This window comes from Tiliqua scincoides, chromosome 8 (assembly GCF_035046505.1).
Source record: "Tiliqua scincoides isolate rTilSci1 chromosome 8, rTilSci1.hap2, whole genome shotgun sequence".
In the NCBI taxonomy this organism is placed as follows: Eukaryota; Metazoa; Chordata; class Lepidosauria; order Squamata; family Scincidae; genus Tiliqua; species Tiliqua scincoides.
The window spans coordinates 7,029,892-7,052,020 of NC_089828.1; the positions used below are offsets into that span (position 1 = coordinate 7,029,892).

The 22,129-nt window shown below is 46.9% G+C and overlaps 1 long non-coding RNA gene across 2 annotated transcripts; it reads right to left on the reverse strand.

The window, feature by feature from the left end:
• Nucleotides 1–3,044: 3,044 nt before the first annotated feature.
• Nucleotides 3,045–21,025, reverse strand: LOC136658907 (uncharacterized). 2 transcript variants are annotated; one of them, XR_010794811.1, is made up of 4 exons: nt 20,052–21,025; nt 17,524–17,646; nt 10,937–11,025; nt 3,045–4,155 (listed from the first exon to the last, which is right to left on the reverse strand). It is a non-coding gene; the product is annotated as an uncharacterized lncRNA (long non-coding RNA). The 2 variants fall into 2 exon arrangements; XR_010794810.1 differs by lacking the exon at nt 10,937–11,025 and having other exon boundaries at nt 20,052–21,016.
• Nucleotides 21,026–22,129: the final 1,104 nt, after the last annotated feature.

Sequence of the window (22,129 nt, forward strand, 5' to 3'; positions counted from 1 at the left end):
CCTCGCGCAGCGGCAGCAGCGGCAGCCGCCTCCTCCGTGCGGGCGCCTCGGGCGGGATTCCCTCTCCTCCCCTCCCCTCTCTCCCCCCTCCCCTCAGCCGCCGCCATCTTGGCTGGCACGGGGGGGCGGGAAGGAAGGGAGGGGGGCTCCCGGCCTGCGCGGGGTCTGCAGGCGGCTCGATGCCCGCGCCCCGCCTTCACGGGGGGGGGGGGCAGCGGGCAGCGCCTCTTCGCCTCGGGAAAGGCCGCGTGGGGCCTGGGGGGTCGTGTGGGGGGAGGCAGGGGAGGAGGCCCCCCCACTGTGTCAGGTGAGGCAGAGCCTCCCCTCTGGAGCCCTCAAAAAGTGGCACCGGCATGTAGGGTGAGGCAAAGCCTCCCCACCCGAGTCCTTCGAAAAGCACTGCTGCTGTGTGAGGTGAAGCAGGTGAGGCAGTGCCTCCCCACTGGAGTTTTTTTGAAAAGCACCACCACTGTGTGAGGTGAGGCAGAGCCTCCCCACCAGAGTCACTTGAAAAGTGCCACTGCTGCATGAGAAGCAGGGTGGGAGGCAGGTGAGGCAGTGCCTCCCCACTGGAGTTCTTTGAAAAGCACCACCACTGGGTTGGGTGTGCTTGAGCAGCTCATGCAGCAGCAGCAGCACTTTTCAAAGGATTCCAGTGGGGAGGCACTGCCTCACCTGCCTCCCTACCCACCACACATCCATGGAAGGAAGGTATGGTTTGGGGGAGTCATTTAATTATTATCTTCTTGTTTGATAGGTGACAAGAAAGCCTTTTCAGTTTTAAATAAAGGGGAAGCCCTGGAGATGACACATGCATTTTAAAAAAGAATTAGCCATTAAAGTCTCCCACTGTGACAGACATGTTTGTATAATTTATAAACCTGCTTCTCTATAATAACATTACTAGTGTTATTGTTTAATATCATGTCATTTATGTACATTAATATCATGGCACTTATGTTACAAAATTACTATTTTTTGGCAATAAATCCACATGTTACTTATTTGTGAAATCTCAGAGTGCTCTGAGTGGCTTCCAAAAATAGCACGAGTCTTATTGCCAGCTAGCAGGCTTGTATTAAATAATTTATTATTCCTTCTTTCCTCACATAGGAATTTATTATTCCTTCTTTCCTCACACTGGTTTTTATCCTCACAACAACCCTGTGAGGCGGGTTTGGCTGAGAAAAAAAACGAGCAGGAAGTCACTGAGTTGCACTTAAGGAATGAGGGAGATTTGAGGACAGGTCTTCTGACTCGTATCCAACATTTTGTCCTTAGCACCATGCTGTCTTGTTGAAAATACAATAAATATGCAGATTTACAAAATTATAAATTGTTTGGAGAGAAGCCTACCCTCCCTCCTCCGGTAAAATTAAAATTTGGGGCCATTTAATGGAATTAATTTGGCAGTAGATTCAGAGGCAGAGAAAAGGGAGTCAATTAGTGGAGATGGCCACTAGCATACATCCAGGGCCAGCTACGCTTAGGAGGCAGCATATTTTGGCATGCCAAAAAAAGGGCAGCAAATGTTACTTTTGCAAGCCAGGAGAGGGATATATGGATTTTCTGCCTCCAGCACCAACGTTTATTTTGTGTATTATCTATACAGATTTATCCTGCATTTTCAGTAAAAACTGCAGCCTTACAGTCAGTTAAAAATTATGTCAGTGGTAAAACAATGAATAAAAACAGGAATACCAGCACAATCCTTTGCATGTCTATTCAGAAGTCTCATTGTGTTCAGGGGGGCAAGTGCGTGTTTAGGGTTGCAGCCTAAAACACTAGGGACAAGCAGCAACAGGGTGAGCTAAACTCATTCCACTTCTATTTAAATAAGGGGGAAATATAGTTATATATACAGTCTGGGAAAATATACAGTTATTGGCTTAGTGTCAGAAAGACAGAAGAGTAGGATCTCCTTGTGAGTCACTCCCAGGTGAGAGCATCCCATAAACACAGTGTCATGTCCTCAAATTCTGATTCTTTTTTGCAGGAAATCCAGTAAGGTGTACTGGTAAGAATGTCAAACTAGGAGTTGGGAGTCCTGAGTTCAAATTTCAACCCAGCCATGAACCTTACTCAGTGACTATCTTTACCTATCTGACTTTACCAGATTTTTATGAAGATACATGTATGTAGGTATTCCACCCTGAGTTCCTTGGAGGAAGGATGGAATAGAAATTTAAACTAATTTAAAAGACTATTTCAGCTGTTGCTAGTTGCCTAGCATAAGGTCCTCCAGCGAAGATTTTAATACGAGGCCAGATATATGTGGGAAAGGACAGGCCTTCATTTAAAGAATAATTAGCTGCATTCTTGGGGGAGAACAGCTGACATCAGGGGTCAGCATCATTGGGCAACCTTTCAGGATCCTTGCAAGAATCCACTGTTGATCACTGAACCACCCACCCTGATGTGTGGTGGTAGTGGAGCAAATGTCTGAGAGCCCACTCAAGTAGGAAGGGGTCTACCCATGGAGGGCAGTTTGCTGAGGCCTCCTTGGAACCTGATTTGGGAGAGAGTGGCTATTGTTAACATGAGTAATCAATTTGAACTTCTGTATTTCAAGGCAGTAAATCTCTGATTGGGGTAATGGCAAGGGAGAGTTCACGAGTCTGTGAGCTTCCCAGCACCAGCTATACTACATGCAATTATTATAATGAATTATAAGGACTACAGCAAGGTAGTCCTTACATTCAGAGTGTTTGGAGACAACTAACAGAATATGCCATTAGCAAGATTTACAATTTGCTGTGTGTGTGTGTGTGTGTGTGTGAGAGAGAGAGAGAGAGAGAGAGAGAGAGAGAGAGGGAGATTCATATTGTGGTCAGCAGCCACCACCGCATAAACACTGTACTGTGGTCTGAGGCAAGAACTTGGGGGGGGGGGGGGTCATCTGCTCACCACTGCTTTACAGATGTGACCAGGCTTAATATGCCATTACTTCCCTGTGTCAAAAATTTAAATGTTGAGTGTTCTACCCATAAGTGAAAAAACAGAGCATAAGACTATCTGTTAATAAATATATTATTTAATGTGGTTATATCTCCCCTTCGATCACAAAAAAATCCTATAGGCAACTTACCGCAGACTGCAGCAATAATAATACATCATCAGTATATAAAACCCCTTGCACTAGTCCTTTGGCCAATGGTGGAATCAGGAGTGTGCTTCACTTGGAGTTGCATGTTCTTTTTAACAGGAGTGGGGAAGCAAGTTGGCTGATGGTGGGGGCCAAAATATCCTTCTCCTGGCTTATATGTTCTTCCTGAAGAGTGTAGAGTGTTGTCACCCACAGTCCTTTGGCTGATGGCAGATGCGAGAGTGTTTTTTCTTTCAGTTCTGCAGCCCCTGGGCAACTTACAGCACTTTTTTTTTATTTTTATCAACCCTAGCCCATTGGCTCAAAGCAGCTCATGCAGTTTGGTTTTGGTTTTCCCCTGTCTATTAATAGCCTAGTCCCCAAGGGGCTCACAGTCTAGAAAGGTCTTGCTTTGGGGGTGAAAATTGCCATATGAGCTAAGAATGACATTGGAAACATAACATCCCTTTAAAAAGAGGTGAGGAAGAGCCAGTCCCAGGTGAGCTGGAGTCTCGGCTCTGTCCAGGAGGCAAGTAGGTACTGGCTCACAGGAACCTCCACTAATGGCAGCACTATCTCCAAAGGCAACACAGCTGAAAAGGATGCTGCGAAGCGGGATGTGTTGGGTGGGAAAGAGTTCAGGCCTTGGTCCTTCCTTGGATGGAGGGAACTGATGGAGAAATGACTGCTTATAAACTTGTGCAACCCAACAAAGCCATCCTCTTGATTGCAGATGACAAATCACCCCCCTCCACTCCACCATGTATTTATAATGCAGTAATGTCTCCCCGTCTTAAAGGTTATAACAGCCAAATGGAGCTTTTGGCACAGTCTGATCCATTGAAAGTTAGGCAGCCAAGCCAAAAGAGGTTTTTGGTTTGTCCATTAGGAAATGTAGCATTGATCCCTTTGTGCTGGGAGAGGAATGATGGCTGATGAGGATTGATTAAGCTTAAGAAAAGATTTTACAAAGGCATATTTAAATGCAGCAATGGTGATGAGGCAGTCTTTCCTCCTGCTTCCTTAGCAAGTCATGGAAAGGAACGTCTGACACCAGAGAACTCTGCTGCCTATAAATTATAGAGGAAACAGAATATCACACATGTGGCGGGAGCCAGGAACATAGTACAAAATTCACCTGCTATTTTGACATATTATTAATAGTAATAACTAAAACTGCAACAAAGCACCAAAACAAAATCCCAGCCCCACCTCAAAACAACGTTGCACAACAGGACCCAAAAAACATCAGTGAGAAGCTTGTGCTGATTTCAAAGGAATTAATGGATGAGGCCCAGAGGCTTCCAAATGCTTGACTGTACTGAAGTTTGGAACGCATGACTGAGATGATGTTTTTTGCTGCCTTGGGCTACTTCAAATTGGCCTCCCTCCATGTTTTGCCTTGTGTGCAGAGCAGCACAACAGTAGCCTGTTAAATGAGCAATGAGCTGATCAGGGTGCTGTTATTTTCCTCTTGAATTACAGTAATAACCACTGTGCTCCACATTAGTTGATCTGAACTTAATATACCCTTTCGGGTGCCATCACTAACACAGATTAGGGTCCTCCTTTCACTGATGAGGATACATTGGGCAAACTGTGTGCTATCCACAGCTTCAGCCGCTTGCTCACAGCCTGCCTCTTGGTTGCCTGCTTGCTTCCCATGCTGAAGGTCTTCAAGTTCTGCAGCAGCTTCTTCCTTGTTCACACTGGCAATTTGTAGTCAGACTTCTTCAGGGTTAATATTCAGCACTGCTTGCTCCTTTGGAAGCTTAGCCACATCGCTAGCGGGCATCTGTGACAGACCTCGCCCCTCCACTTCCTCCCACCCGGGTAGATCTCTGCCCAAGGGAGCCGGGCATGGCATAGTGGTGTTGCCTCGAAGTGGGAGACCAAGTCCAGATGGCAGTCAGCGTTTCTGACAGCAAGAGGCCTGCCCAGCAGAGGACACCAGCCAGGATGGGGGTTGTCTTTTTTCCAGGCTAGTTGGCATGCCCACACAGCTTCAGTTACCTTCTGAGATGACACAGCACTCTGACAGGGCCAGGAAGGAAAATCCAAAAAAAGGGATGCCCATCCACACCCTTCCTCTTATCTAGAGTGAGCCCAATTAGCAGGGTTGCCTCAGCACAGAAGCAGCCTGGGAACCAACTGACTAGCCCTGCTCAGGCCTGTAGCCAGGATTCTAGAGGTGGGGGGGACACTATTTTTTCAAGGGGGGCAATGATGTCAGGTATCTATAGTGGTGGGCAAAATGAAAGGATAAGTTTGGAGAAACATCAAATATCCGAAACTCCCCCAAATTTCATGAAGAGAAAATAATTTGGGTTTTATTGAAAGATGCATTCATTAGCTGTAAAGCAACGTAACAATAATTGGCATAGAATAAATGCATCTCTGCAAGCCATGTAAAATGTATTGCCTACACAGAAATAACATGCAACATATCCTTTTATCTACACACCAGTGCAATACACAGGCCTGCAACCCTGCAAAAGTAAAACATATCACTGTGATGCAGGTAGTATTTACTTGTATTGAAAGTGCCTATTTAACACCTATATAGTGCCTATCTAGCACCTATCTAACACTATATAGCACCTAACACCTATATAATGCCTATCTAGTACCTATGCAACACCTATCTAGCACCTATATAGTGCCTATCTAACACCTATATAATGCCTATCTAGCACCCATCCAGCGCCTATATAGCGCCTATCTAACACCTACATAACACCTATTTAATGCCTATATAACACCTATCCAGCACCTATCTAGCACCTATCTGACACCTATACAGCGCCTATCTAGCATCTATCTAACGCCTATCTAGCATCTATACAGCGCCTATCTAGTGCCTACTTAGCAACTACATAGCACCTACATAGCGCCTATCTAACGCCTATACAGCTCCTATATAGTGTTTATCTAGCACCTGTCTAGCGCCTATATAATGCCTATCAAACACCTATATAGCGCCTGTTTAATACCTATATAGCGCCTGTCTATATAATGCCTATCTAACACCTATATAATGTCTATATAGTGCCTATGCAACACCTATCTAGCACCTATATAGCACCTATCTGTAATGGAAGATCAGAAGATCATCAGGTGGATGATGTGGTGTTGCCTGCGATTCCATGTTTTGACAGCTGTTTGACAGCTCTGGGACTTAACAAGGGGGCTGCAGGATAAGAGGCAGCTTCAGAAGGACCCCAAAGCGACCTGACCAAGAGGTACCCTGACGCAGACAGAGCTACCTGAACCCAGACCTACGTGACTCCAGACTTACAGGACACGGATGGACCAGGACCTACAGGAGACGGGGACTGCCAGGACTCTGCTGGAGGACTCTGCTACAGAGGAAGGACTCTGCTGCAGTGGACTGCTATGGGAAGGATTGGACTGCAGAAGACTGGACTGTGCTTTGGAGACTGGATTGGACTTTGACTGGAGGATTTGGACCTTTACCCACTGAGTTAACTGGAGTTTTGGGGAGGGAAAGCCTCTGGACAAGAGGAATTGCAGGGAAGTGTTGGTAGCAATAAAGTTGGTTAATTGCTATAGATGAGCAGTTCTGTGTTCATTCCTTCGCACACCACAGCTGTTGTTTCTAGAGAAAAAGGATGTGTTAATTAGCCAAAAAGCCGGTGAAGGGAGTTGTAATATTTGCATGGGACACTATCTAACACCTTTGCCTATCTAGCACCTATATAGCGCCTATCTAGCACCTATCCAGTGCCTGTATAGCACCTATCTAACACCTACATAACACCTATTTAACGCCTATATAACACCTATTTAGCACCTATCTGACAACTATACAGCACCTATCTGGTGCCTACTTAATGCCTATATAGTGCCTATATAACGTCTATATAGCACCTAATGCCTATAGAGTGCCTATCTAGCACCTATCTAGCGCCTATATAATGCCTAACACTTATATAGCGCCTATCTAACACCTATATAGTGCCTGTCTAGCACCTATCTATCACCTATATAACACTATCTAGCGCCTATCTAGCACCTATATAACATTTGTCGATGACACATTGCTGATACATTGACACATATTAAAATAAAATTTACATAAAAGCAAGAGGAAAGATATGCTAGTCAAATACAGTAGCCATTGGAACACTCATTTTTTTTTACAATATTCATTACTTTTAAGAAGCAAACTACAGATTTGAATTTACTGAATCTACCCGGTTGAGCTGAATTCTCCCAGCTTTCTGAGTTGAATCTCCTTAGAACCAGGAGTGGATCCAGTGTCTGTATTTGGGAGGGGGCCATGAGCACTACCTTCAGAGCCCAGGTCAACCAGGCAGGTAGACCTGGGCTCTCGAGTTGGAGCCCAGGTCTACCAGCTGGATAGACCTGGGCTCCCACTTGAGCTTATCACCGCTGTGGCCATTTGCTGGGTGGGTAGACCTGGGCTCCCACCTGGACTTGGAGCCCAGGTTTACTTGCTGTGTAGACCTGGGCTCCTGCTTGAACTTATCTCTTAAGTGGACATTTGCTGGGCAGGCAGACCTGGGTCTGGGCTCCCACCTGGACTTGGAGGCCAGGTCTACCTGCTTGGGTAGACCTGGGCTCCTGATTGAGCTTATAGCCTACATAAGAACATAAGAAGAGCCCTGCTGAATCAGGCCAAAAGCCCATCTAGTCCAGCTTCCTGTATCTCACAGTGGCCCACCAAATGCTTCAGGGAGCACAAAAGACAGCAAGACACAACCTGCATCCTGGTGTCCTCTCCTGCATCTGGCATTGAGGTAGCCTACTTCTAAAATCAGGAGCTTGTACATACCTGTAACCTGTGATGGACTTTCCTCCAGAAATTTGTCCAATCCCCTCTTAAAGGCATCTAAACAAGTTGCCATCACCACTTCCTGTGGCAACGAGTTCCACAGACTAATTACACACTGGGTAAGGAAATATTTTCTTTTGTCTGTCCTAACTCTCCCAATTTTAGTGGATGTTCCCTGGTTCTGGTGTTACGTTAGAGGGAAAAGAACATCTCTCTAGCAATCCCTCACATAATTTCATATGTCTCAATCATGTCCCCCCTCAAGCCTCTATGGCTATTTGCTGGGCGGGTAGACCTGGGCTCCTGATTGAGTTTAAAGCCTCTGTGGCTGTTTGATGGGTGGGTAGACCTCGGCTCCCATTCCAGCCAATCTCCTTGACACCTGCTCCCAGTGGGTGTTCCCCTGACACCTGATTTTGCTCTCCATCTGGGCGGGCACCCTTCCCTGCTAGCAGGACAGTTGGGGGGGGGTATGCACCCATGGCCTCCCCTGGATCTGCCCCTGCTTAGAACCTTTTCCACACTCAAGTTCTTGGTTCTCTTTAGCTCAAATGCTTTCCATGTTTTCTCCCACCAGAAAAAGGGTCTCCCCAGCCCCCAAGCAGCAGCCATTAATTTTAAAAGTATCTGAAAGGCAAGAACCTGCCCCCATGATTTCTCCAAACAGAAACATTTCTCCCTGCTCCCCCCCACAGCAGTACCATTATAGTAATTAGCATGTTCCACAGTAGAAAAAATAGTACCCTCCCTTCCCCCAGCCAGTACAAGTAGAAATCTCTCCCAACCTTCTTGTAGCTGCTCTTGATCAGCCCCACTCTCCATGTGCTCTGGATGGGGGGCAGGGTGACCAGAGGTCATAACTTCCAAGGAGCCCCCCAGGACCCTGTTTTACTCGCTGCACACACATACACTCTCTCTCTCCTCCCCAATCCCTGCCAGAAGCACCCAGCCCTCTTCCTTCCTGCGCACAAAAAATGTTGCAAAAAGGAGCCCAACTGACGCCAGATTAGATAAAGAGGACAGGTCTGGAAAAAATGCTAGGGGGGGCAAACTGCTGGCTGGGGGGGGCAAAGCCCCCCATGCCCCCCCAGCTACGGCCCTGGCCCCTGCTCCTCTACATATATACATACTGTCTTATACTGTTTGTCACAAGTAACCTGTAAGAGAGCCAGGGGGTAATAGCTCTCTGCTCTCATCTGAATGAAACAGGACAAAGAAATGTCTAAAAAAATTTTTTAAGTTTATTTAAAAAAGGGAAAAGGATAAAAAATGAAGTTAAGCAAGATTCAAACATTCAAAAATTGAAATTAGACAAAATTGGGTCTTGAAATGAGAGGTCAATGAAATAAAATCTGAACATAGGCCACCTAGGGCACAATCCTAAACAGGTCTACTCAGAAGTAAGCCCTATTGTGCTCAATGGGACTTACTCCCAGGAAAGTGAGGTTAGGATTGCAGCCCTAGACCTTCCCCCAGGGAGACTTCCTTTTGTACTTTCCGTTTCTTTGTTCCTCTCCAAGGTCAGGGGTGAGGAGCATGACAGAAATGTTGGGTAACTCTGACAGTGCTAGAACAAAATGTCCAACCTCTCCCCCCCCCCAATTTTATGCCATTCAGAAGGGTCAAGGCTCTTGACTACTCCAACAGTGAGAAATCCCAACTCTGCCTAATGGACCTCCCCCCCCCCCAATCAGGTGTACAAATTTGGCCCGTGGTCAATCTTTAGCAGACCTCAGTGAGATGCTGTTTTCTGCCCAACGAACAGATATAACAAGCCCATACATATTTATTTAGAAGCAATTCCACTATATTCAATAGGATTTGCTCTTGGGTAACTGTGCATAGAATTGTGGCATAAAGGTTCCATTTGGGGTCTGGTGTACTAGTCATCACTAACAGAGTTGCTAGTGCTATGCCTAAGATCTCTCTCTCTCTCTCTGTCCTGCCCTCCTCTCACTCATCCCTTTCTCAAACTGTTTAAAAGATGCCCTAGGATGCCCTAACAGATGTCCTAGGATGTTGTTGCCCCTCCCAGCATTTTAAAGCCTCAGCATGAGCATTGTACTAGAATCACTGTAGTACTTGTGACGGTCAGTAAAAGTCTGTGATTTCACAATTGCTCATACAGGCAATTCAGAGAACTGGATCTGCTTCATGTTCATTGTCACCAATAACTGGTTTAATATGATGCTCATGCTCTGCCTTGATTAATAAATAATACATATTTTCCCTCTAATTATTCTAATAGTCTCCAGCAATGGAAGACGTGTGAAGATAATTCAGGATGCAAAATGCAGTAAGGAGACCAGTGCCAATAAAGCAGCCACCCACATCATCAGCTGCTTCTGATGGATTTCCTCCTCATTCTCCAAAGACTCTAATGAATACGAGAGAGGATCAAGGCCCAGCTTTAGTTGCAAAAACATCTGATTTCTCTTCATAGCCACTCATGGGAGGGTGGAATCTAAAACATGAAAAGCTCACCCATTCAGAGCAGCCAGGAGTTCTGGCTCAGTGGAGGCTACCACTGGATACCTGTCTGCAGCCATTCGCAGCAAGAGGAAGATGGTCTATGGGTTCATCCTCCCCCCCCCCCAATAAGTTTGATCAGAACACCCCACTGGAAAGACAAACAGTGTTTTATCCAAGCAGCATCCCAGATCACAGACATTACTTTGTACATTGCAGAAAACACTGGACACTTCTCTGACTAATCGTTTTGGAAGGCGTCCAAGAATACATCTCTCTAACACATTTGTGCCCAGAAAAAATAAGACCACAAAGTCATTGCTAACTACAGGGGAATTCAGAGTTATGCACCCACCTTATCATTTTTGAGAGAACACGTGAACCATAGTGATGAGCACCACAGATAATGTTGATGGGACAGGCCTCCTACATGTTTAAAAGCAGTTCTAGAGCTAGAATATGGATAGACACTGCTTCTTCCTAACTGCAGTTGCATGAAATAAAAGGCCATTGAACAGACTTGTCCAAGGGCAGGAGCCATGTTATGCTCAGTGAGGCCTTACCTGGGATCTTGAAGTTACACCCATCTTCAGGTGAAGACTTGGTACTTGCCATCAAAGCACCTGGATTTCCTTGCCCAGGAAACATTCACCTGTTGGTTGAACCAATGTCAGCTTTTGGGGGGCCTGGGGGCAGAATCTTTGTGGGGGTACAAATGATGCAGTCCCCCCATGCTTTGGAAAGCAAGTGCATGGCCAGTTACCCTTCTCCCCCCACTTGCCAAATGGGAGTGAGGAGCAGTGGCAGCAACAGGCCCTTCCTGCCTCGGGGCTGGCCAAGCAAGGGTTAGGGCCCTTGCTTGGGCATAGGCTCCAGTGTATGCCCCACCTGTGGACCTATCCCCGGGCTGAACATGGAAAGCTGCCTCATACTAAGTCAGGCCATTGGTCCCTCTAGGTCAGCATTGTCCATACTGACTGGAATGTTCTAAAAATGGGGGAAAGCTATTGAACATAAGAATATAAGAACAGCTCCACTGGATCAGGCCATAGGCCCATCTAGTCCAGCTTCCTGTATCTCACAGCGGCCCACCAAATGCCCCAGGGAGCACACCAGATAACAAGAGACCTGCATCCTGGTGCCCTCCCTTGCATCTGGCATTCTGACATAGCCCATTTCTAAAATCAGGAGGTTGCACATACACATCATGGCTTGTAACCTGTAATGGATTTTCCCTCCAGAAACTTGTCCAATCCCCTTTTAAAGGCATCCAGGCCAGACGCCATCACCACATCCTGTGGCAAGGAGTTCCACAGACCAACCACACGCTGAGTAAATAAATATTTTCTTTTGTCTGTTTTAACTCTCCCAACACTCAATTTTAGTGGATGTCCCTGGTTCTGGTGTTATGTGAAAGTGTAAAGAGCATCTCCCTATCCACTCTGTCCATCCCCTGCATAATCTTGTATGTCTCATTGCTCTCTCCTTGTTCCGGTAGTCCCTGATGCATCCTGAAAAGGGCATTTGGCACCTGGTGAGGCTACTCAAAGTAACAGTGCAATTCTAGGCATGTCTACTCAGAAGTAGGTCTCAGGGAATGGGAATCAAACTGTGATGAATGCCCTGTTCTTTTTTCCCTTATGGGGGAATGGCCCAGTTTTGGTTCCCAATAGTGGGTCATGACCCACCAGTTTGGGAACCACTGCTCTAGATTACTTAGCATAATGGCTAATCCAGCCCTGGCTTTTTGCCCAAGGGAGTTATGCAAACTGCCTGGCTCCTCCAAATCATAGCCTGCCAGGCATCTTTAACAATAAATAACAATAATTTAGAAAACACTCCAGGCAAGGAACGTGCTCCATGCTGCTCTGGCCCCAGTTGGAAAAGTGCGCTGAGAAAACAATAGGAGACAGCTGCTTAAACATAGCGCTGAGGCCCAGGGAATAGCAACTCTTCAGCAATGTGTTGGCACAAAGCGGAAAGAAGGTGAAAAGAGGGAATTAATTATTAAGCCTACATCTTTTTAGGAAAATCCCACTGAACCAGGAGGAAAAAGGAAAGTCTTGCTTGATTTTGTCAGTGCAGAAGCGCACGGATGGGTCTTGTTGAAACGGGTCCCAAAGATGATGCTTTTTCTCCTCCAAGGAGAAACTGGGCGCCCTCCCTATCATGAAGCCTTGTTCAGGAAATAGAACCACACCCATCTTCTATGCTTGATTTTCACCTGGTGCTCATCCGTGGTTTTTGTTTTAGACCAGTCGTTCTCAGACTTTGTAGCATCAGGATCCACCTTTTAGAATGACAAACTCTCAGGACCCACCAGAAGTGTTATCATTAACCTGGAAGTGGTGTCGTGGCCAAATATGACATCATCAGTTTAGACTTCAAACCTAAGTTGTGATCATCCAAAGGTCCTGTTATACAGCACGCTTGTGCTGTTATTTTTCATAGCTTGGAATTCAAGCATTCCAGCTTGGAAGTCAAAGCCGAAGACGGATCTGTTTCCAAACACACAGACCACGCTTCTTTCCAGTCTCCCATCTTCGCGCCTATTCAGGGCAAAGCACTTCATTTCTCTCCCACCAGAACCTGCCCTGCCTAGCAACTCTTACCCTGTTTTTTTCAGCTCAGTATTTTCAATGGTGGCTGAGCTAAGTGTGACACACCCCACCTGAAACTGGCTCGCAACCCACCTAGTGGGTCCCAACCCACAGTTTGAGAAACACTGTTGTAGATGCTTACACCCCACTATTTATGAAAATTTAAAAAGCACTCAAATTCATCTCCAAGTAAAAGGAAAAATGCAGATGTGACAGTACACAGAATGTCAAAGCAACAGTCAACCTCCCAAAACAAACAGGGAACCCAACAGAGCATCACATGCAGTGCTGGATCAAAGCAAGACACATTGCGGCTGCAATCCTGCCTACGCTTAGGAAACTGCCTTGCCCCAAGGCAGACATCTGGTCCCTCTTGTTCAGTATGGTTGAGGCTGACTGGCAGCATGTCTCCAAGGTTTCAAGTAGAAATTTTCCTTGCAGATGCAGCCAGGGATGAAGCCGGAGACCTTCTGCATGCAAAGCAGGTTAACCCCTCTGCTTAATCTTACTTCAGAGCAAATCCAAGTGAATGCAATGGGTTGCACCATTAGTCTAGCACAGGGGTGCCCACACCCTGGCCCGGGGGCCATTTGCGGCCCTCGAGGGCTCCCAATCAGGCCTGCGGGGAGCCTCCAGTCTCCAATGAGCCTCTGGCCCTCCAGAGACTTGCTGGAGTCCGTGCTGGCCCAACGCAATTGCTTTTTCAGCATGAGGACAACTGTTTGACCTCACACCTGAGCTGTGGGACGAGGGCTTCCTCCACTACTTGCTGTTTCACATCTGTGATGCAGCAGTGGCAGCAAAGGAAAGGCTGGCCTTGCTTTGTGCAAGGCCTTTTATAGGTCTTGAGCTACTGCAAGACCTTCATTCATTCATATAAGTTCCATCTCTAATATATTCATTTATGTAAATTTATTCAAATTTTAAATCTAAATTAATTCTTTTTTTTTCTCTGGCCCCTGACACAGTGTCAGAGAGATGATGTGGCCTCCTGCTAAAATGTTTGGACACCGCTGGTCTAGCATTCCTAGCTAGACATTCGCTAGTGCAGCTGCGCCAATGCCAGGCCCTGGAAGAGGTGCTTTCTCTGCCCTTCAGTTCTGCTTGCATCTGGATAGTCGATTGACAAGGGGGCAGCTCTGACAGAGTTCCCCGCTGTACACCTCCCGCAAGTCCCATAGGTCTCACGGAACAAAGTATAGCTTACAATCAAGAGGCAAGGACACACCTGATCCAACCCACTGGAGTTGCTGCCTTCATATGTTTATAGCCTGCCTACCTAACACACCAGAACTAAAAGTGGCACAGGTGGATATAAGAACATAAGAACAGCCCCACTGGATCAGGCCATAGGCCCATCTAGTCCAGCTTCCTGTATCTCACAGTGGCCACCAAATGCCCCAGGGAGCACACCCGATAACAAGAGACCTCACCCTGGTGCCTTCCCTTGCATCTGGCATTCTGACATAGCCCATTTCTACAATCAGGAGGTTTCACATACACAACATGGCTTGTAACCCGTAATGGATTTTTCCTCCAGAAACTTGTCCAATCCCCTTTTAAAGGCATCCAGGCCAGACGCCATCACCACATCCTGTGGCAAGGAGTTCCACAGACCGACCACATGCTGAGTAAAGAAATATTTTCTTTTGTCTGTCCTAACTCTCCCAACACTCGAGTTTAGTGGATGTCCTCTGTTTCTGGTGTTATGTGAGAGTGTAAAGAGCATCTCCCTATTCACTCTGTCCATCCCCTGCATAATTTTGTATGTCTCAATCATGTCCCCCTCAGGCGCCTCTTTTCTAGGCTGAAGAGGCCCAAACGCCGTAGCCTTTCCTCATAAGGAAGGTGCCCCAGCCCAGTAATCATTTTAGTCGCTCTCTTTTGTACCTTTTCCATTTCCACTATGTCTTTTTTGACATAGTGTCTTTTTTTTTACCTCCGCAGTAGTCTCCCATCTTGGCATTGGCCAGATTTGGATCTGCTCAAAGCAACAGTCTCACATGCACCCTCAGACCAGATCCTGGGCCAAAGAAAAATCTGTGAATGTTCTGTGCTTTTAATAGACAGGCAGACCCTTAACAGGTGGAATTGCTGACCTGGAGATGCAGTTATGTGGAAAGCTTCACCTGTTGGTTAGTGCCTGCAACATAGGGACAGAGCTGCTGCAGGTGATGGCACTAATTGTTCTTGCCCCCACATTAAGCAGCACTTGTAACTTTACATATCACTTCTCAGCTGCTTTCCTGCCCAGTCATTTGAGGCGAGAGTTTAGAGTGGAAATAATGACACATTTCCTCACACTGGCCAGAGAAAGGAAAGGGGGGAGAGATAGGGGGGAAGGTTTATTATGAGTAGTGTTTCAGACAGTTGCTCTAGACCATAGAGATGTGTTCAGATGTTCCACTTCTCTCTATGTGGCAACATTTTGTGTTTGGTCTCCATGGAGACACCAAGCATGCTGCATCAGAGAACATCTTTGCAAGGGGCTGATAAGGTGACAGGAAGAAGTTAGCAAACAGGGCTTTTTAGAAGGCTGTGGAAGGTTTTTAAATTGTTGGTCTTCCAATCCTGCATACCAGGTTTTTTGTTTGTTTGGTTGGTTGGTTCGTAACACCTGCAGAGGTTGCCTGGGATACCTAGAGAAGTGCACCGTCCTCGCAAAAGAGTGTCCTGTGCCAAACAAATCCCTCATATAGCTCATTTTTGCAATGGCGTAGCTAAAGGGGGTGCAAAGCACTAAGTTTCGCAGGGAGCCTCTCTGCAGCATGAAAGGGGCCCCTCCCCTTCGGAGCCATTCCATTTTGCTCCCACTGCCTGGAATGGCTCCAAAGGGGAAGGGCCACTTGCACACAGCGGTGAGGCTCCCTTCAAAACTTATTGCTTTGCACCCCTTCTAGCTACGCCACTGCATTTTCTTCTGTTTGACATGGAAGGTTGGAGGTCAGCTCTCCCTTTCCCTGCAGACACGAGCAGAGAAATTTTTTATTTGGATTAGTTATTTCAAAAGCTCCTTTTTTGTAGTACAAAATATTGTACATACGATTACAGTAACACACACCAGATTTATTCTAATAACTCCAGCATCTGTTGCTAACAAGCTCCCTGGAAAAGCCCAGTGCATAAAAAAACAAATTGGTGACTAAAAAGCACAACTTATTTGTGAACTGTCCTTAGTGTCTGGTCTATTTCAGCCTACAATGGTTCAGGCCCCTGAGGAAAACTGATAAGCCGGACTCACATAGGCTTCTGTTACAAGACTGAAACTGTTCTCCCAGCTCTCTTACATGGCCAATCTCATCTGGAGGCCTGCAGGGAATGGCTCTTAAAGAGCCAGCACACAATACAGAGTGTTGATACAGGTCAACGCAAATCTTCAAGCAAGACTCCAACCCCCTGGCATCGTATCCAGTTGCTTGGGAAAGGTTTGGATGTCTGGTTCCTGCCTGCATAAGAATGGCAGGGCCACCAACCAAGCAGTGGCAACCAAAGGAGCTGTCAGAGGGTGTTCACTGCTCTTTAAGCTGCCCCTAGAGCTATTAAGCTTTGAATAATTGATACAGAAGAAATCCAGTGCCTTTTCGATGGCTTGAGTTTTCCAACTTACATCTCACATGTAACGGTCGAGACAGTGGTTCCCAAATTCTAAGCCATGGCTCCCTGGGGAGCTGCAGAAACCGGAGGGGGGGGGGTTGTGAAATCCTCACAAAAAACCCATCTCACTATACAATGTATAGGATTGTAGTCCTAATGGGGAGTTACAGCCAATGGCCCAGTAGGTCGGGGGAGCCACCAGTTGAAAAAGTTTGGGAACCACTGGTCTAGGACAGTGTTTCTCAATGTTTGTTCTGCACTGTACCACTTCACATGGTCCACCAATTCAAAGTACAACTGGAAGTAACAGGCAATGACATCATTACTAGTTACTTCTGGGTTGTGAGGCCAGATACAACATGACAAACACCAGTAAGAGGCTCAGGGTGGATGGGGGACTTTTTTGAGTTCCAAAAAGCATGCTTTTCTATGTTCTACCACTGTTTGTTGTGTCGCATTCCTGATCACGCTGCCAGGTGGCAGGTATCCAGGGGTCCCACAAGTACCACCTCAAGTACCACTGGTGGTACCCATACAACTGATTGAGAAACACTGGTCTAGGAGATCAAAGGGGCAGTGACAGATCAATCTTCAGACTTCTTATCTTCTACCAAAACAACAAGAACAGGTATTAGGGGTCCCCTAACAAAATATTACAGTCTCTCTCTCTCTCAAATTTAGCCACAAGAGAGAAGTATTGGGTAACTTGGCTGGCAACATTTCACAGAAAAGTGTTTTTAAAAAACCCTTTAGAATGGGAATCATGAAACATGCCTCAGAGCCTGCATCATACCAAACGCTGACCTCCTTCCCAACTGCACATTCTGTCTAAATGCCTGGGAATGGAGCCAAGAAGCTGAAACAATCTGTCATCAGAACTGCCACCATGGAACAGCATAATTGTTCCTGGTTGTTCATGATCCTAATAATTTATTTTCCAGGGAACAGATGTTTACCTGTCTCAGGTGAGACTTCTCACCATCTTCAGTGGCATCCTGCCACGTGTATTCATTATACTGTCAAAGCTTCAAGAGCCTCTCCCTCTGCTGTGGTTTCATTATACAATGCCAAATATTTGTCTGGGGGAAAAAAAAAACAACAGAAGTCTATATAATTCAGTTGTGGTTCTTTCTTCTGAATATTATCTGCATCTTCGTCTTAATTATTTCATCATTCTAAATCTGCAAAATTGCAAGACTACAAAATATATTTTTTCATAATAGAGAAAAAAACACCATATGGCTCAACATTCTCCTGCATGTTTGCATTCCAGTGATTGACAACTAAAATCCAGCATTCTACAAACTGATCTGGTGATGTCCCGTCTATATATGGAATCTCAGGCCCACGCATTTCTCTTGTTTCCTAGTCCAGGCCCTCTTTCCAAGATTGTATAATAATAATAATACAGTTTTGTTTTTTTAAAGAGTGGACTCCTCAAAACTGAGAGGACGCGTAGAAAGGAAGCTGAAAGGGAAAGTCATGAGGGTCAAATCTCTGCAGAGTGCATGGAGGCTATTTAAAACCACAATAGTAGAAGCTGAACTAGAATGTAGGAAAGTTCTTGGTCTAGTAAGGATGCTGGTCCCTTTAACTGTGACACAACAGGCCACAGTAGGATGCCATCATGGCTCATGAGTGAAGGAAGCTATAAGAAAGCTTCCTTCAAAAAAATGGAACTCCTAGTCAAATGAGGAGAACCAAAAGATGACAGCAAGTGAAGCCAAACTAAAATAAAATGGGTTAAGTGACTACTAAAAGAAATTCTGAAGATTTCAGCAGGGCAGGCATGGATCTATCTATCCAACCTACCAACCTTCAGGCTGACCACCTTGCAGGTAGGCTACTAACTAAGAGCTCCTACTGATTTTTAAATCCCCTTGATGAATCATGAGCCAGTTAAAAGGAAAAAAAAAATAAGCCTTTCACAGTTTGGTATGGAATCTCACACTCAGCAAGGAATGTCTTTGAGGTGTGAAAGCAAGTTGGCAAGAGCAGGGTGTAAAGCATTGCCCATTATGTGAGAGCATGCACAGTGTCCTGCTGCGCTGAGATTTCTTTTCCCAAGCACGTGGTGACTCCCAGGCACTCTTGATTTTCCACTTATGTCGGCACCAGCTGTTTTTTTGTTTCCGTTAGGATCTCTCCAAGGGTACACTGACAACAGTGGAGCCGGGTGAAATCCAGAAAAACTCCTCATCTGTTTATCTTTGGGCTAGGAAAGCAGATGGTGGTCCACCTTAAAGATTTTGGCAGGGACCTATTTTATCTGACAATCAGTGCAGATGCCCTACTTCAGTGCCCAAAACTCACCCCACACTGCTAGATGAGGCCAGCACCCATCAAAAATTCAAAGACAAATCACAGCTTTGAGCAGGGCAAAACACCAACCAAAACAAAACAAAATCACCCTTTTCTATTGGCCAAAACCAGATCATAATCTGTACTGCAAATGTCAACCCAATGACCCAAAAGCAATTTACAAGTTCATGATATGGGACACCCACCTGAATCCCTAAAGTCAACCCATCACTTCCAGGTACTTAAGATGCCTATTTGAACCCAGAAATAACTTCTTTGGCTAAATCCTGAAGCCCAAGTAGCACTCCAAACATCAACCCAACTCTTTTTGGTGACACAAGAACCTCACAAACTGCAAAGTCATCTCACACAGTTGAGCAAGAGTAGAATGCCATTCTGAATGTTATTTGTGGCTAGATACAGCTGCCGCTGAACCCAGAGGTAGTGCGTTGCCATCATGATGAGTAGCTTTTGCTAGCAGGATGAGATGGTTGTTTACAGGAAAGACTTCCAAGTCAGAAAGGTTGTGACCACTAGAATGAAAACATTTAGCAACAGGTTGTTCAAGCTTCTTTGTTGGGATTGCTGAGTTGTGGTTTCTAAACTGTGTGTGAAGGTTTCTTGTGGTTTGTCCAGTAGCCTGAATGTGTACCCACAGTGCTTGCATTTAGTAACTTGTACTGTGTTGCTGGATTTGCAGGTGAGGTTTTGATCAATACAAAAACATTTCTTTGTTTAATTATGCTTTTGAGGACGACTGTGAATTCTGTGGCTGAAATATACACCTATTTCATCAGACGCATTTATTTGTATAAGGTATTTTTGCACTGCTTCCCTATTTCCAAGATACAGAGCCGTACAATCATACAAAATTATAGCCAATTACAGGCCAGATTAGAATAGTGCTAAAAATAGTTAAAAAGGGCACTAAAACAACGTGATGCAACTCATATTATCTGTCTCTGAGCTGTGTTTCCATGTATTCCTATACATGTTTACTCAATCCTATACATGTTTACTCAGAAGTAGGTCCCCATGCAGGGTGAGCAGATGTCATAACCACAAAAGAGGACAAGGCACCACAATGTAGGACACCCAAGAAAATATAGGACATGACAAAATTAAAGCTCAAAACACTCATGTATTAATTTAAGGTGGTTCATTTAAACACTATATTACTTACTATTAAATTAAAAGCTACATTACATATGATTGATTAACTCCCAGATGGCTCTGCGCTGCCTGCAGGGGAAAGGAGGGCAGTCAAGTTCTTTTGCGAGAATCCAGGCTCCAGAAGGACACCTGGTCGCTCTGCCCACGCAGCTCTTCTCCAGAGGGAGCTCCAGGGAGCAGAACGGGACCGCTCCTGAGTGGGCTGCAGCTCTTGCAAGGGCTCCCGCGAGCCTTCCCTGCCGGACGAGGCTTTCGCGGCAGGATCCCGTCCTTCCTGCTGTGCTGGCAAAGGGAGGCTGCGGGTTCCACCGAGACGCACTCAGAGTCCAGCGCACTCCCCGTGACCCCTGGAGCCGCCCGCCGGCGGCCTCGCCGCTTCCCCCGGTGCCCCCCCGCGCTACTCGTGCGTGCAGGAGCCTCGGTCTCCTCCCGGCGCGGGAGGGAAGCTGCTGGCGGCAGGCGCGCAGAGGGTCGGTGGCGTCGCGGGGGCAGAGCGCAAGTCCTGCAGGGACCCTCTGCAGCCCCTCCAGCTACGCCGCTGGCAGGCGGAGGGAGGATCCCGACCCTCTTCCTTTGGGGAAACGCACAGCGTGGCTCCGGCCCTGCCTTGCAGTCGCTTCCCAGGCCGGAAACCATTAAAGAGAGGGCACCGCACTCTGTGCATGCTCAGGGGCACTCTTGTCCATTTGGGGAAACGCACCGCGTGGCTCCAGTCCTGCCTTGCAGTCGGTTCCCAGGGTGGAAACCATTAAAGAGAGGGCACTGCACTCTGCATGCTCAGGGGCACTATTGTCTCTTTGGGGAAACGCACCACGTGGCTCCATTCCTGCCTTGCACTCTGTGCATGCTCAGGGGCACTCTTGTTTCCCGTTCTAGGGCCCTACCCCCGCCTCACAGGCCAGACCTGTACGGTGGAGGCAGGAGTCACACTCTGTACATGCTCAGAGGCCTTCACAGGGTCTAGGCACCACCCCTCCAGCCTTCTTTTGCGGCCCCTTTAAGGCCTGCCTCCTCCCAATGCAGCACAGACACGACTTCCGGTTTCCGTTTGACCGCCTCCACGTGGGGGTGCCAAAGACACAGACTGAACTTCCGGCGAGGGAGCCCCTCTAGGCTACTATACTCTATGGCACAGGGTGGCGCCGCTCTACCCACAGCCTCTCTGTGCTTAAAACTATCCGGGCTGGGAGGCCTAGTGGAAACAAAGCCCCCTTTAATTCCAAGGCGGAAGCGTCTGCGCGACTCTCAGTTCCTCTCCCTCCACTCTCTGAACGCGAAATGGGAGGACGCTCTGCCCTCACTCGACTCTATGGTCCCTAGTTCAGTTGTCCCCTTAGAGGTAACAAAATGCCAGAGTGACACACCTCGTTGCTTTCATGGGTAACTTCCGGGAATGGCTAATCAAAACTTGGGAGTCTCTTCCCAGTCCTCCGGGCTGGTGGAAGGAAGTCCTGCTTGTGGAACAGCTGCGGCCCCGGAGTGCTGGGTGCCGGAGGCAGGTCCTGGTGCTCCCTGAGGAATCTGGTGGGCCTGATCCAGCAGGGTTTCCTGTGTTCTTACGATAGTGGAGTCTCGCCTGCTGGCCGCTGCCTGGTTTGCTGTGCGGTGCTGCCTTGCCAGATTCCGTTCCAACCTTGGCCTGGGGAACTGAGGCCCATTTGATGCTCTTAGTGCCCCTTCACTCAGAACAGTCCCAGTTCTGCAGAAAGCACTGCTGGGTCCCGCTCCCCACCAGGGGAACTCAGCTGTTCAACCCCAGTGGTTCCTCTTCCTCCCCTCTAGTGCCAGCAGCTTCTCTGTCCACCACAGCAGCACCCTTGTTCTCAGCAGCTCTTGGCCATGGCAGCCACACATCAGTCTCCAACAGTCTTTCCACAGTCCCCATTCAGTCTATCCTTCCTCCAAGCTCCTTCCTTCTACACCACCCATTCTCTCTGCTCCAGGTGCTGCTTTTATCCCTGCAATGACCTGGCAGCCTCTAGTGCAGTGATTTTCAACCTTTTCCTTGTCACACTGTCCTTGTTTCCTTTTCAACCTTTCAACCTTGTCAGGGCATGCTGACAAGGCACTAAAATAGTCAAGGCACAC